This window comes from Eubalaena glacialis, chromosome 1, assembly GCF_028564815.1.
Source record: "Eubalaena glacialis isolate mEubGla1 chromosome 1, mEubGla1.1.hap2.+ XY, whole genome shotgun sequence".
Lineage (NCBI taxonomy): Eukaryota > Metazoa > Chordata > Mammalia > Artiodactyla > Balaenidae > Eubalaena > Eubalaena glacialis.
Genome location: NC_083716.1, coordinates 41,766,854 through 41,785,011, shown reverse-complemented (window position 1 = coordinate 41,785,011; position 18,158 = coordinate 41,766,854).

Below are 18,158 nucleotides of genomic sequence, written 5' to 3'. Positions count from 1 at the left end.
ATATATCTCAAAGAATACCCAGAATACAGAAACAACTCCTACAACTCAATAATGAGAAAAACAAAAATGGCGGGGTGCTCAGGGACCAAAGGGTAAGAAATGAAGCCAAGGGCAGGATGTTCTTTGTGTCCTTGGCCAGTGATTCGCATTCCCTGATGTTGTGAGTTGAATTGTGACCCCCAAAAAGACATGTTCAAGTCCTAACCCCCGGACCTATGTATGTAACCTTATTTGGAAAATAGGTCTTTGCAGATGTAATAAAGTTAGGATGAGGCAATACTTGATTAGGGTGGGCCCCAATCCACTGACTGGTGTCTTTACAAGGAGAGAAAATTTGGGGCATAGAGAAACAGACACACACAAGGGAGAATGTCATGTGACAACGGGGGATAGAGTGATACATCTACAAGCTAAAGAATGCCAAGGATTGCTAACAACCATTAGAAACTAGAAAAGAGGCATGGAAGAGATTCTTCCTCAGCACCTACAGAAGGAACCAGTCCTACCAATGCCTTGACTTCAGACTTCTAGCCTCTAGAACTGTAAGAGAAGAAATTTCTGTTGTTTTAAGCTACCCAGTTTATGTAATTTATTATGGCAACCCTAGGAAACTAATACACTTAGCAACTCAGGATACTTCTAGTGTCAACATGACAGTAGACTGGAGTGTTCCCTGGTGAACAGCATCCTGAGTTTCAATCTTCTGGTGGGAGAGAGGGAGGGAGGGACAGAGAGAAAGAGAGAGAGAGAGAGAGAGAGAGAGAGAGAGAAACACTGAGATATTCAGTGAGTTATTTATCTTTGTCATATGGCAGGAGACTCTGTCAGATGCTTTCCAGTACCTCCAGAAACAGTCACCCCTGGGCCTGGGCTCACAGGTCTGACCACAGTCAGGGTACCTCCCTACCTGGGGATTCATGAGAAGGGAGTGGGTTACTGGAGACCATGTGATTCAAGGGCTAGGACCTGCCAGCGCCCACCAGGATAATGGTGGCTTTGACTTTGACCCCACATGAGGATGTTTTCATAGGACTAAAGGTCTGGACAAGAAGCTGCAGGTCACCCTCAGGCAAACCTTAGGCTTTTAACAAGAGGTGAACGGAAGCTCTGGGGTCCAGGGAGTCCATGTAGCCCACAGCAGGACTCAGTCACTGCAAACAGAGTAGGTAGTGGGGAGTCTGCTGGGAGAGGACCAGGAAAGAGCCAGAGGTGTTCACAGCTTGGATGCCACATAATTTAAATCTTTATAAAGGATAGAATCAGGAAGGGACAAAAAGTGAGAAAAATTCTATCTCAGCAGAGGTAGAAGAGGTTGCTGAGCACCTATTATGTATCACATTTTGTCCTCAGAAGCTTTGTACCATGCCCTCGTATAACATTACTTTACAGATGAGGAAAAGAGAACCTGACGGGTTGGGATACTTGCAGAGGGCACACAGTTACTATGAGGTAGCTTTAGGAAGCTGCAAATTCAGAGCTTACTCCAAACTCATTTCATCAAGCATATTCTCCATATGTTATTTCATACCCCAGGGTCACAAACAGATTCAGATGACTACTCTCATTTTTTTCTCCCAGTTTCTGGTCAGTGCTATGTTGTAGACAGGACCTTCCTTTCAGAGCTGTCTCTACAGGGTCTTCTGTTTCATGTCCCACTCAACTTAGCATCACTCAGAGATGCCAAAGGAAGAGTCACAGAAGACGCTGATGAGGACAGGTGGCCAAACTCACAAGGAAAGGCAGCATGACACACACAATAGATGATTAGGCAGACCCCTACACACACACACACACACACACACACACGCACCCAAGAAACACTCAAGGAGACAAACACACGTATACAACAAACATGCATACACATACACACATAGATGCATAGACACCCACAGACCCTGATCAAAACCCAAACTTTGGCCCCTGTGTTCTCCAGTTCTGACCTTGCAGGATTACATGGTCATGGTGGGAAATAGGGCCTTTGCCAGCAAGAGGCAGTTGTTTGGCAACCCAGTGAGAACTGTGTGTCCTTGTTGGTACTACCATTGCCACCTTGGGAACATAGAGCAGAACACAGACATCATCAGCTTCTTGAAGAAGGTTAACACTCATACTTACTTGGGACTGAGAGTGGAGTGGCCCCACATCCAGAAAGTTCCTCAACATGGTTGGGACCCGTGTGCACCGCATCATTTGGTACCCAGCAGTGCCTGATGGAAAGAGAAAAGTGTGTGGAGATTTGTCATGAAAGGACATACACTGTGTGTAGTCCCATCTCACACTCTTTGAGTTCCACATGTATCAGGAGGGTCAAGATAGTTAACATTTGTCCTGAGAAGGGACTCTCTCAGGCCCTCCCTCAGGGCACCAAAATCTGAATAGTAATTTTCAGTTTGAGTCCACTCAGTATGGACAATTTCATGTGATAAGTACTGAAGTGAGCTGAATTATGGCCCTCAAAGATATATCCATGCCCTAATCCTTGGAACCTGAGAATGTTACCTTATATGGCAAAAGAGTGAATAGTACCTCATATGTGATGTGATTAAGTTAAAGCTCTTGAGAGGAGATCATCTTGCATTTTCTGGGTAGGCCCTACATGTAATCACATGTATCCTTATAAGAGAAAAACAGAGGGAGTTTGAAGATAGACACACAGAGGAGAAGACACACAGAAGAGGAAGAAGCAACGTGTCCACAGAGCAGAGATTAGAGTCTGCAGCCACGAACCAATGAATGTCTGCAGTCACCAGAAGTTACAAGACACATGGAACACATTCTCCACTAGAGCCTCTGAAATGACTGCAGAGCTACAGACACTTTTATTTCAGGCTTCTGGACTCGAGAAATGTGAGCAAATAAATTTCCTTTGTTTTAAGCAATCTGGCTTGTATTATAATATTTCTATGCATGGGAGGATTTCCTCAGGCAGGACTGGGTGAAGAAACTACAGAATTCTGAAGAATGCATGAGGCCTGTCCCTGGGACGTCTCTACACAGTGACCACCAGCAGCAGTGACCCCCCTCTAAAGGCTGCCTGTGAGCTCTAAGGCAACCTTCAGTCCCTCTTCTCTCAGGAGCCACAAGGTCACCTTGGAATGGAGAGATGAGGGCAGGAAGCCTTGAGCTTGTGAGCACAGGAATTCTCTCATTCCTGGAGGCCTTCAGCCAGCTGATTCTTTTCTGTGCCCTCTACCATTCTTGTCCGCTCATATCTACCCTGAAACGTGGCCTTCTTGATAATGGTCCCTTAACCTCTGTACCTGCTTATGCCCATGCTTAGTTCCAGGTCTTCAACAACAGCATCTTTATCAACTGTATTAGCATGGATGGTTTGTTTCCCTCTTATGTTTGCAATATTTTGATTTTGATCCTGCTCCCCTGCCAAGAGTGGTTTCTCTCCCCACTTTTGTTAACCCAGCAGCTTAGCCAGCGTCTCCATTCCTGTCTATGCTGTGGTCTTCATCAGAGGTCTCAGCTATGGAGTGGCCATGGGAAGAATAATAGAATGCACCCATTATACTCATTAATGAAGAGGTAACTTGTAGGGTGGGGGCTGAAAATGGATACAAATGTATGTGCACACATACACACACACACACACATATACACTGACACACACACATCTCTTGCCACATTTGGCAGAAAAATATTCCAATGAAACTTCTTACATAACATTATTAAGCTTCCCTTTGTGCTTCTGAACCAGCAACATTAGAAGGGATATTTTAGAGTGAAATCACCAAATATTCCAGTAGCAGCAGAGCCAGGCCACATTTCTCAGTACAGTCCAGAGCTGGCACTCAGGTACTGACAATGTGGGCATTAGGGTATCCTGCCTTCTGGGTGTTTAGCATCTTGATACTGTCAATATGCAAGCAGGGACTGGAACATCTTATATATGACTGAAACAGAGCATTGGATGTTTGAATTGTTAAAAGTAAACTGAGACAAATGACATTTTATAAGAGTTTATTTGAGCAAACATTGATTTGAATAGGGTAGCACCAAACTGAAAGTAGTTAAGAGTGCTCAGTTGACAGAAGATAGGGGAAAGGCTTTTTTAAAGAAGATGTAGAAGCAAAGCAAATAAATTATTTGATTGGCTATAGCCTAAAAAGTTGGTTATTTGGGAAAGCCTAGTTGGCTTCTTGTTACTGGTTGTTCTTAAGTTTTGTTTTCTTGGATTCAAGTGCAATGACCTTTTCTTAAGTTTCAGTTTGCTTATGCAGGCTGCCAACGCATTACAGCCATCCCAGTCCAATTCCCTCCTTGTTTAATTACTTTAACTATACTTACCAAAACTAAAAATGATTTTGTTTTAATTAAAATCCTACATGGAAAACAAATATATACGAGAGGTTAAGGAGTAATTTCATCAGAATATGATGATTTCTTTTTGTATTTGGAAAGCTAAAATTTATAGCTTTATAAAACATGAGACAGAGTACTCTAATAAACTTAAAAATTTTGAAATCCAAAGTTACTAATGATAGTTATCATCTTATGTCAGCTTCTAGCATTCAATTTACTTTTAAAAAAATATCTGTCCTTAGTTGCACAATATCAGAATACTGAGTGACATGTATAAATATTTATAAAAGATAGATTGGTGAAAGGTGCACTCTGGGGATCTTCTTAGTTCAACTATACTTCCAAATCACAGGACTACAACAGCCACACTTGCCCCTGGCTTTATTCTGAGTAACAGAAGGAAATGAAACACAGCCTGCCATCTGGGTAGCAACAAGCATTTTTTTCTGCAGGGGAAGGAGACCTGACAGCAGTCCACACAGAAGTCCAGGAGCTATTCTCTGCCCCCAAGTGATAGTTAAGGTATGATAGACCTAGATCTACACAAGTAGGTGCAGAAGTGGCTTAGAAGTGAAGCCCTCAGAAGCCCCATACCCCTAATATGAACCATATATATTTTTTAAGAAAGTCATTGTGATTTATTTCCTATGTTTTGAGATCTATTTTCTTGGTAGATCATGAAATTGATCTACTATTTTATTAAGATAGTCATAAAATTGGCTATCTTAACCATTTTAAGTGGTGTGAAAAGATGCTCAACATCTCTAATCATCAGAGAAATGAAAATCAATGAGATATTACCCCACACCTTTTAGAATGACTATTATCAAAAAGTTAAAAGATAATAAGCTTGGTGAAGATGTGGAGAAAAGGGAACCCTGGTATTGTTGGTGGGAATGTAAATTTGTGCAGCCACTATAGAAAACAGTATGGAGGTTCCTCCAAAAATTAAAAATAGAACTACCATACAATCCAAAAATTCCACTTCTGGGTATTTATCCAAAGAAAATGAAAACATTAACTTGAAAAAATATCTGCACCCCTATGTTCATTGCAGCATCATTCACAATAGCTAAGATATGGAAACAACCTAAGTATCTGCTTACTGCTAAATGGATAAAGAAAATGTGTTAGAGGGCAGATAACAGAAGCAAGAAGTAGTACAATCCTGCAGCCTGTGGAACATAAACCACATTCACAAAAAGATAGACAAGATGAAAAGGCAGAGGGCTATGTACCAGATGAAGGGACAAGATAAAACCACAGAAAAACAACTAAATGAAGTGGAGATAGGCAACCTACCAGAAAAAGAATTCAGAATAATGATAGTGAAGATGATCCAGGACCTCAGAAAAAGAATGGAGGCAAAGATCAAGAAGATGCAAGAAATATTTAACAAAGACCTAGAAGAATTAAAGAACAAACAAACAGAGATGAACAATACAATAACTGAAATGAAAACTACACTAGAAGGAATCAATAGCAGAATAACTGAGGCAGAAGAACGGATAAGTGACCTGGAAGACAGAATGGTGGAATTCACTGCTGCAGAAGAGAATAAAGAAAAAAGAATGAAAAGAAATGAAGACAGCCTAAGAAACCACTGGGACAACATTAAACGCAACAACATTCGCATTACAGGGGTCCCAGAAGGAGAAGAGAGAGAGAAAGGACCCGAGAAAATATTTGAAGAGATTAGAGTCGAAAACTTCCCTAATATGGGAAAGAAAATAGCCACCCAAGTCCAGAAAGTGCAGAGAGTCCCATACAGGATAAACCCAAGGAGAAACACGCCGAGACACATAGTAATCAAATTGACAAAAATTAAAGACAAAGAAAAATGATTAAAAGCACCAAGAGAAAAACGACAAATAACATACAAGGGAACTCCCATAAGGTTAACAGCTGATTTCTCAGCAAAAACTCTACAAGCCAGAAGGGAGTGGCATGATATACTTCAAGTGATGAAAGGGAAGAACCTACAACCAAGATTACTCTGCCTGGCAAAGATCTCATTCAGATTCAATGGAGAGATCAAAAGCTTTACAGACAAGCAAAAGCTAAGAGAATTCAGCACCACCAAACCAGTTCTACAACAAATGCTAAAGGAACTTCTCTAAGCTGGAAACACAAGAGAAGAAAAGGACCTACAAAAACAAACCCAAAACAATTAAGAAAATGGTCACAGGAAAAAACATATCGATAATTACCTTAAACGTGAATGGATTAAATGCTCCAACTAAAAGACACAGGCTCGCTGAATGGATACAAAAACAAGACCCATCTATATGCTGTCTACAAGAGACCCACTTCAGACCTAGGGACACATACAGACTGAAAGCGAGGGGGTGGAAAAAGATATTCCATGCAAATGGAAATCAAAAGAAAGCTGGAATAGCAATACTCATATCAGATAAAACAGACTTTAAAAAAAAGAATGTTACAAGAGACAAGGAAGGACACTGCATAATGATCAAGGGATCAATCCAAGAAGAAGATATAACAATTGTAAATATTGATGAACCCAACATAGGAGCACCTCAATACATAAGGCAACTGCTAACAGCTATAAAAGAGGAAATTGACAGTAACACAATAATAGTGGGGTACTTTAACACCTCACTTACACCCATGGGCAGATCATCCAAAATGAAAATAAATAAGGAAACATAAGCTTTAAATGACACAATAGACCAGATAGATTTAATTGATATTTATAGGACATTCCATCCAAAAACAGCAGATTACACTTTCTCCTCAAGTGCGCACGGAACATTCTCCAGGATAGATCACGTCTTGGGTCACAAATCAAGCCTCAGTAATTTAAGAAAATTGAAATCATATCAAGCATCTTTTCTGACCACAATGCTATGAGATTAGAAATCAATTACAGGGGAAAAAAACACAAACACATGGAGGCTAAACAATACGTTACTAAATAACCAAGAGGTCACTGAAGAAATCAAAGAGGAAATCAAAAAATAGCTAGAGACAAATGACAATGAAAGCACGACGATCCAAAACCTATGGAATTCAGCAAAAGCAGTTCTAAGAGGGAAGTTAATAGCTATACAAGCCTACCTCAAGAAACAAGAAAAATCTCAAATAAACAATCTTACCTTACACCTAAAGGAACTAGAGAAAGAAAAACAAACAAACCCAAAGTTAGCAGAAGGAAAGAAATCATAAAGATCACAGCAGAAATAAATGAGATAGAAACAAAGAAAACAATAGCAAAGATCAATAAAGCTAAAAGCTAGTTCTTTGAGAAGATAAACAAAATTGATAAACCATTAGCCAGACTCATCAAGAAAAAGAGGGAGAGGACTCAAATCAATAAAATTAGAAATGAAAAAGGAGAAGTTACAACAGACACTGCAGTAATATAAAGCATCCTAAGAGACTACCACAAGCAACTCTATGCCAATAAAATGGACCCCTTGGAAGAAATGGACAAATTCTTAGAAAGGTATAAGCTTCCAAGACTGAACCAGGAAGAAATAGAAAATATAAACAGACCAATCACAAGTAATGAAATTGACCCTGTGATTGAAAATCTTCCAACAAACAAAAGTCCAGGACCAGATGGCTTCACAGGTGAATTCTATCAAACATTTAGAGAAGAGCTAACACCCATCCTTCTCAAACTCTTCCAAAAAATTGCAGAGGAAGGAACACACCCAAACTCATTCTATGAGGCCACCATCACCCTGATACCAAAACCAGACAAAGATACTACAAGAAAATTACAGACGAATATCACTGATGAATATAGATGCCAAAATCTTCAACAAAATACTAGCAAACAGAATCCAACAACACATTAAAAGGATCATATACCATGATCAAGTGGGATTTATCCCAGGGATGCAACGATTCTTCAATATACGCAAATCAATCAATGTGATACATCATATTAACAAATTGAAGAATAAAAACCATATGATCATCTCAATAGATGCAGAAAAAGCTTTTGACAAAATTCAACACCCATTTATGATAAAAACTCTCCAGAAAGTGGGCTTAGAGGGAACCTACCTCAACATAATAAAGGCCATATATGACAAACCCACGGCAAACATCATTCTCAATGGTGAAAAACTGAAAGCATTTCCTCTAAGATCAGGAACAAGACAAGGATGTCCACTCTCACCACTATTATTCAACATAGTTTTGGAAGTCCTAGTCATGGCAATCAAAAAAAAAGAAATAAAAGGAATACAAATTGGAAAAGAAGAAGTAAAACTATCACTGTTTGTAGATGACGTGATACTACACATAGAGAATCCTAAAGATGCCAACAGAAAACTATTAGAGCTTATCAATGAAATTGGTAAAGTTGCAGGATACAAAATTAATGCACAGAAATCTCTTGCATTCCTATACACTAATAATGAAAAATCTGAAAGAGAAATTAAGGAAACACTCCCACTTACCATTGCAACAAAAAGAATAATATACCTAGGAATAAACCTACCTAGGAAGACAAAAGACCTTTATGCAGAAAACTATAAGACACTGATGAAAGAAATTAAAGATGATACCAACAGATGGAGAGATATACCATGTTCTTGGATTGGAAGAATCAATATTGTGAAAATGACTGTAGTACCCAAAGCAATCTACAAATTCAATGCAATCCCTATCAAACTACCACTGGCATTTTTTACAGACCTAGAACAAAAAATCTTAAAATTTGTATGGAGACACAAAAGACCCCGAATAGCCAAAGCAGTCTTGAGGGAAAAAAACGGAGCTGGAGGAATCAGACTCCCTGACATCAGACTGTACTATAAAGCTACAGTAATCAAGACAATATGGTAATGGCACAAAAACAGAAACATAGATCAATGGAACAAGATAGAAAGCCCAGAGATAAACCCATGCACCTATGGTCAACTAATCTATGACAAAGGAGGCAAGGATATACAGTGGAGAAAAGACAGTCTCTTCAATAAGCGGTGCTGGGAAAACTGGGCAGCTACATGTAAAAGTATGAAATTAGAACACTCCCTAACACCATACACAAAAATAAACTCAAAATGGATTAGAGACTTAAATGTAAGACCGGACACTATAAAACTCTTAGAGGAAAACATAGGAAGAACACTCTTTGACATAAATCACAGCAAGATCTTTTTTGATCCACCTCCTAGAGTAATGGAAATAAAAAGAAAAATAAACAAATGGGACCTAATGAAACTTAAAAGCTTTTGCACAGCAAAGGAAACCATGAACAAGACGAAAAGACAACCCTCACAATGGGAGAAAATATTTGCAAACGAATCAACGGACAAAGGATTAATCTCCAAAATATATAAACAGCTCATGCAGCTCAATATTAAAAAAACAAACAACCCAATCCAAAAATGGGCAGAAGACCTAAATAGACATTTCTCCAAGGAAGACATACAGATGGCCAAGAAGCACATGAAAAGCTGCTCAACATCACTAATTATTAGAGAACTGTAAATCAAAACTACAATGAGGCATCACCTCACACCAGTCAGAATAGGCATATTCAGAAAATCTACAAACAACAAATGCTGGAGAGGGTGTGGAGAAAAGGGAACCCTCTTGCACTGTTGGTGGGAATCTAAATTGATACAGCCACTATGGAGAACAGTATGGAGGTTCCTTAAAAAACTAAAAATAGAATTACCATATGATCCAGCAATCTCACTACTGGGCACATACCCAGAGAAAACCATAATTCAAAAAGACACATGCACCCCAATGTTCATTGCAGCACTATTTACAATAGCCAGGTCATGGAAGCAACCTAAATGCCCATCAACAGACGAATGGATAAAGATGTGGTACATATATACAATGGAATATTACTCAGCCATAAAAAGGAACGAAATTGGGTCATTTGTTGAGACGTGGATGGATCCAGAGACTGTCATACAGAGTGAAGTAAGTCAGAAAGAGAAAAACAAATATTGTATATTAACGCATGTATGTGGAACGTAGAAAAATGGTACAGATGAACCGGTTTGCAGGGCAGAAGTTGAGACACAGATGTAGAGAACAAATGTATGGACACCAAGGGGGGAAAGCCACGGGGGGGTTGGGGGGGGTGGTGTGATGAATTGGGCGATTGGGATTGACATGTATACACTGATGTGTATAAAATTGATGACTAATAAGAACCTGCTGTATAAAGAAATAAATAAAATTTAAAACTTTTAAAAAAAACAACAACAAAAAGAAAATGTGTTACACACACACACACACAAAAATATTATTCAGCCTTTAAAAAGAAGGAAATATTGTCATTTAGGAACCAGTATATCTTTCTTTTTTTTTTTTTATTGGAGTATACTTGCTTTACAATGGTGTGTTAGTTTCTGCTTTATAACAAAGTGAATCAGTTATACATATACATATGTTCCCATATCTCTTCCCTCTTGCATCTCCCTCCCTCCCACCCTCCCTATCCCTCCCCGCTAGGTGGTCACAAAGCACAGAGCTGATCTCCCTGTGCTATGCGGTTGCTTCCCACTAGCTATCTATTTTACATTTGGTAGTGTATATATGTCCATGCCACTCTCTCACTTTGTCACATCTTACCCTTCCCCCTCCCCATATCCTCAAGTCCATTCTCTAGTAGGACTGTGTCTTTATTCCCATCTTGCCACTAGGTTCTTCATGACCTTTTTTTTTTTTTTCCCTTAGATTCCATATATATCTGTTAGCATACTATATTTGTTTTTCTCTTTCTGACTTACTTCACTCTGTATGACAGACTCTAACTCCATCCACCTCACTACAAATAACTCAATTTCGTTTCTTTTTATGGCTGAGTAATATTCCATTGTATATATGTGCCACATCTTCTTTATCCATTCATCTGATGATGGACACTTAGGTTGCTTCCATGACCTGGCTATTGTAAATACAGCTGCAATGAACATTGTGGTACATGACTTTTTTTGAATTATGTTTTTCTCAGGGTATATGCCCAGTAGTGGGACTGCTGGGTCGTATGGTAGTTCTATTTTTAGTTTTTTAAGGAACCTCCATACTGTTCTCCATAGTGGCTGTATCAATTTACATTCCCACCAACAGTGCAAGAGGGTTCCCTTTTCTCCACACCATCTCCAGCATTTATTGTTTGTAGAGTTTTTGATGATGGCCATTCTGACTGGTGTGAGATGATATCTCATTGTAGTTTTGATTTGCATTTCTCTAATGATTAATGATGTAGAGCATTCTTTCATGTGTTTGTTGGCAATCTGTATATCTTCTTTGGAGAAATGTCTATTTAGGTCTTCTGCCCATTTTTGGATTGGGTTGTTTGTTTTTTTGTTATTGAGCTGCATGAGCTGCTTGTAAATTTTGGAGATTAATCCTTTGTCAGTTGCTTCATTTGCAAATATTTTCTCCCATTGTGAGGGTTGTCTTTTCGTCTTGTTTATGGTTTCCTTTGCTGTGCAAAAGCTTTTAAGTTTCATTAGGTCCCATTTGTTTATTTTTGTTTTTATTTCCATTTCTCTAGGAGCTGGGTCAAAAAGGATCTTGCTGTGATTTATGTCATACAGTGTTCTGCCTATTCTTTCCTCTAAGAGTTTGATAGTGTCTGGCCTTACATTTAGGTCTTTAATCCATTTTGAGTTTATTTTTGTGTATGGTGTTAGGGAGTGTTCTAATTTCATACTTTTACATGTAGCTGTCCAGTTTTCCCAGCACCACTTATTGAAGAGGCTGTCTTTTCTCCACTGTATATGCTTGCCTCCTTTATCAAAGATAAGGTGACCATAGGTGCATGGGTTTATCTCTGGGCTTTCTATCCTGTTCCATTGATCTATGTTTCTCTTTTTGTGCCAGTACCATACTGTCTTGATTACTGTAGCTTTGTAGTATAGTCTGAAGTCAGGGAGCCTGATTCCTCCAGCTCCATTTTTCGTTCTCAAGATTGCTTTGGCTATTTGGGGTCTTTTGTGTTTCCATACAAATTGTGAATTTTTTGTTCTAGTTCTGTGAAAAATGCCAGTGGTAGTTTGATAGGGATTGCATTGAATCTGTAGATTGCTTTGGGTAGTATAGTCATTTTCACAATGTTGATTCTTCCAATCCAAGAACATGGTATATCTCTCCATCTATTTGTATAATCTTTAATTTCTTTCATCAGTGTCTTATAATTTTCTGCATAACCTACCTAAGGAGACAAAAGGAACCAGTATATCTTATAACACCAGCTCCATAGGAAAGTTTCCAGGCCTCCACAGGGAACATGTGAGTTGCAGGAATCATCACACTTCAGGAAGTCCAAAGCTATGCCTCCTAAACTGGTATTTTCCATTCATTCTACCCTCCTGGGTCACAGGCAATGCCCAAACAGAGGTCATTTTTACCATATGCAGTATTGCTCAGTAACCCAGCTGACATTCCACTTTTATCAGGTTTCCAGGCTAGAAAGTTAACCCAAGGTCAGATTCCATAAAGTAGAAGAAAGGAGAAATTTGTTAACCCTTTACTCAACATTGTATCATTTCAAAAACTTGTGTGTTCTCAGACTGCTTCGCAAGAAAGAGCAATTCAAACTTGAATTAAATGGAAAATGACATATGACATGATAGAAATATGCCTCTAGATGTTATTGTTTCAGCTGATTACTAGGATCATGACAAGGACAGGTGCAGGTGGGTGCTGAGGAGATGTGACATAGCCTCGCTGAGCCTTTAAACAAGTTCAGCAGAAGAGCTTCACTGCGATGAACTGACTTATACAACAGATTGGGAATGGAACCTATTGGGGTGAACTTCTAAAGTGACTACTATAGCAATGGACTTTCTAGGCAGTGGTACATTTCTGATAAGTTCAGATGCATAGAGAAACCTGTGGGGGTAATTTCCCAGTTCCACACAAAGACATATTGACCAGGCAGCCCAAGCAATTGTGTTGTTAGTCTCCACATGGATAAAATGTGGTTCTTACCACATGTGTGTATCAAGGCTATTTTTACTTAGTTTTATAGCCTTAAATGTTTTTTTTGAAAATAAATTCTATTCCCACCTTTGCAGAAGGCCAGTAGTGCTTTTCTTCATCCCTGATATGGCCATGAGACAACATGAGTACCATTGCTATGGAGTGCAGGCAGGGGTTGCTGGGAATTCTTTCCACCTGGGGTCTGATGACAGACAGGCCCTGGGCAGGCACTTGTTTTGCTCACTGCCTAGCAGGCCTTTTCCCTAGGAGGAAATCTTTGTTAATCCTACCTGATCCTTCTGGAAAGTCCATTGGGACCTTATGATTCAGAGAAAGTAGTCTGAGAAGTGGGAGGTTAGGAGACCATGTCCTGGCTGGCATTCCTGTGTTTTCTTGTCAATGGTAAACCTTTATGGCCAGAAGGCATCCTTGAAGATTTTGCACCTCATTAAAACATCTCTTGTAATTCAGTTATTTCAATATCCATCCAGATAAATCTCTCAAGAACATGATTCTTAATTCTTTGACACTTCACATTCCCAAGATTTTGTTTTCCTTCTAACTTCAGCACACACGCCCCAGGTAATTACCAGAATTGTTAATACCATTAATGCACCTCTCAATAGGTTGAGTTTCAATTATTTCACTTTCTGAACACCACCTGCAATCTCTTCGGCTCTCTGCCTCCTGGAACAAGGTTCCAATAGTTTTAGACTTCCTGGGATCATGTAATCCTTGATCCTACCATCTTTCACTATCCCCCACTGCCCTCATTGCCTCATTTCCCTCCTGCACAGCTTAGATAGCAAAGTTAATCATTACAATCACTCTTTCCCAATTTCCAATTCCTTTTATTGATTCTTCACCACCCACCTCTTCTAAATGTCCTGGAAAAAAATCTCAACCACGTTTAAATTCTACTCCCCACCTACCTCTAACTGTACGTGGAGAGCTGACTGTGGCTATAGAAATACAACCATGATGACCTTCTCACTGTAAATTCATGACCTCAGACATCAAGTAAGTCCAAAGTGCCACCCAACAATCTCGCTGCATTTATCTCCACTCACTCTCTCACACTCCCAAATAATACTTTTAAGCCGTATTTTCTTTTCTTAAGCCTCCCACTCTTTCTTCCCTACCTTTGGTCTTATCTGAGTATTTTGTTTCTTATTTCACCACAAAACTGAAAACAATCAAAAATAGCTTTCCCACAATCAAAGCTCCCAGCCAATTTTTTTTTTGATGACCACAAACTCTGGCCTCTTCCTATCACTATGGATGAACTGTCTGTGCTCCCTTCTAAGACCACACCAGTTACTTATGTTCTGGATCTTACCTCCTCTGAGGGACTCAAGGATATCTCTTTTTGACCCAATTTGCTTTATCAGTTTTCTTTCTTTCTCTACTTTATTATTCTCAGCAGGATGTAAATATGGGATAAGATATTTCATCTGAAAAAAAATTTACCCTCAACCCAGCACCCCTCTAGGTAGGCTTCATTTCTCCAATCACTGCCCTTCAAACAGCAAAATTCTCTGCATGATACCTTTACATGCACTATGGCAGAAATGGTACTTTTATCCAGCACCAATTCCCCTTCTTGAGATCACAAGAATCAACAATCCCCAGCTTCCTTTGCAGATAGGTTGGGAATAAGCGATCTAGTTCCAGAAATGCAAGTGTCAGCAAAAGTGATGCACTTCATCCAATCCATGACCCTAAGGTGTCCATAATGCCTCATCCATCTGTTTTCATGTCTCCACCAGAAATGAGTGTGTGGACAACATTTGTGAAATGGAATCATTAGACAGATTTGCCCTGGAAGGAGCAGTGGAAGAGAAGGGGTTGTGAAGAAAGCCTTTCAGCAGTCATATGCCTGAAGGGTTGCTCTCTAATGGTTAACTGTAAGATAGAGATATGGTCTCTGGAGCGTGCTAGTGCAGGATGCTGTTTAATCTTGACTTCCTCAGATTCTGTCCCCATGAATTCTTGTTCCCTTCCCTTTCACTTTTCTCATTGACTGATTTCATAGGAAAAGAATGTTTTAGCGCTGGTGATGCTTCTTTTGTTCAAGAATGCCTGGCTGCTTGTCCAATGATCATTTGCCTTAGAAGCTTGGCTCAGTATTTCATTTTCAAAGACCCCTTATTGTAAACTACTGTCCATTCATGAGCACCTGAAGGGTACCAGGCACTAGTGAGACACTTTGCTCATACTGGAACCTTCTGAGGATCACTGGTAAGCAATTCCTAATATTGTACCCACATATAGATCAGGAAACTGAGGCCCTGGTTAACTGCCATAAATTGAAAGATATTGCACTGCCAATGGTTCCCAGCTCAAGTCCTATTCTGGCTCACCCCAAAGAGTCCTAGCCATAGGTTCTATCACAACACTGGTTGTTCCTCTGTCTAAAGGGCAGCATCTAAAGGGCCCTAGATAAACTCAATCTGGACTATTGTTCTGCAGAGTGGGACTGGTCTGGGCCCCAGACCTAGGGCTCCTCACTTTATTACTCAAGGTTTCAGTCTTGCTGGCTTCACCCACATTTAACACAAGCTTGACTCTGGATCAGTGGGAATGATGAACAACAGTACTTGTCCATTCCACCCTTAGTAGTGAAACTGTAGACTAAGGCCTGCAGCAGCTGCAGCCTAAACATGGTATTATGAAGATGGAGCGACACTAGGATGAGCCCGTAATTCCAGATAAAGAGTCCAAGGGCCTACTGTCTCAGATCTATTGTTGAGGTAGAGCACAGGTGAGGAGTCACAGCCTGAGCTCACCTCCCTCTTTGCTGAACAGCTCAGTTTAGTCCAGCTTCTGCTAGAGACTGGTACAGCCAGAAAGCAGTAACCATGAATTTGTCCCTCCCTACTAGACTCCCCACTCCAAAACTGCCATCTCTACACAATCACGACAGATTAGCTATAATTTAATCCAGCTATAGTTTATTGAGACTACCAGGTAATTTTCATATTTTTTTGTAATTTGGTAAATAGAAATATTAACAGAGGCGAAATTTTGCTTGTTTTTCACATATCTATGAGCAAAAATGCTCACACATAAAATTTTATCGTTTAGGGACTAATGGACTCACCATAAAAATCTACTGCTTATATTGATATTTTCTAAAAAGTACATGGGAAATGTAATGGGAATAATTTGGATGATTTCTATTTTCTAAATCTATTGGGAAAATAATTCTAAGATCAATATGCAAAATGAGAAAATAAAATCACTTGCTTAAGTGTTTTCTATCCTAAAATTAAACGTGTAGAGTAAATAGTATTTTAAGAACAATTAAGAAATTGGGGGGGGGGATTTCCCTGGTGGTCCAGTGGTTAAGACTCTGCACTCCCAATGCAGGGGGGCCCGGGTTCGATCCCTGGTCAGGGAACTAGATCCCGCATGCCGCAACTAAGAGCCCGCACATGACAATGAAAAAAAAAGAAAAGAAAGGTTTTAGAGTATTTCAGGATTTTGACTACTAGGATAATGTGGAGATGAGTGAATCTAGGAGATAAATCACTCCATATTCTGAAGAGAGGTGTCCAATGAAAATAAGGACAATGACTTCAGTTTTGTGGGAAACCAGCTTAAAGGGTGCACCAGGCTTTCTGGAGGAGGTCTAGGAAAAGGACTCTTGCTAGTAACTCTCAATTTAGACCTATGGAAACATCAGATTGAGGTAAAAAAGATGAGGAGGAGTAGGAGAAATAGGAGAACAGGTGGCAGTCAAGAGACGGTCTAAGTAGATGGGCCAGAGACCCTCCCATCACAAAGAGCACACCACCCCAAGCGCAGAGATCAGGGATGCAATTCTTCCTGTCAAAGGCTCCACTGGTATCGTCAAATGCATGAAGCTAGAGTTAAATTGTTCTTTCTGTTAGCCTTTGTCTCAGTTCTATGACCTTTTGTCTGGAAATAATGAGATTTCATTCAACCTTGTGGGCTCTCAATCAATTACCATGAGATTTTAGTTCTAGGTACAGAAACTGACTCTAAAAAAATAAATGGTTCCCTCCATTTTTATTTGTGGTCTTGAAATCACTATCTGTAGATGCCCAGCTCTTTCTTTTCATGACTCATCGGGTCATTTGTTCCATGGCTTTTCATCTCTTGTAGTAAGTCAAGGTCTATGTTGATAGGTAAATATCCTGAAGAGCTCTCTTTCTTTCTCTTGACAAAGTTTAGTAACTTCATTTCCTCTTTCCACAAGATGTTGACCTGCCCTTTTGATTGAGGCTTTCTTAGTCTGGATACCTTTATAATGACCTGTGTGGTGGGCTCTTTTCTTAAGCAATGTTGGTGTAGAATTGATTTTTCTCTCAATTATCAATTTTACATCACCATTGGACATCGCAACATCCTTCAGTTTCCTCCAGGATCCTTCTGCCTGGTCAGCAACATGATCTCCATCCCCTGGTTCCACATTATCACTTGCATCCTCTTCTCCCAGGGAATCAGCCAGTTCTTTGGTCTTCAGCCAGTGTTCCTGCAAAGACACCACCTGACTCATCATACAGCCATAGTAATCACTATGGAGATGTTGAATCTTTTTCAGTTGCCCATAGTACTTTTAAATGTGTTTTAGCTTCTTCCATTTGTGTTTTGATCAATTCTGTTTGTTTTTCCAATGTCTGGATCTTAATTGCAGTATATCATACAGTTCTTTTTCATCTAAACATTGAGGATTTTCTCTTCCCAGTGTTTTTCTATAATGTATACGATGTTTCTATTCACAGGTTTGGATATATCCAGGGCATCTGGCATATCTGGGTTTTCATCATTTCCGTTACAGAATGAAACATGTTGAGGACACCCCATTTTGCTATATCCAGCACTGAACTATTACTGGCGTGTTCCCTGTCTCCCTATAAAGAAAGTCTTTCTTTGAAAATTCTTCA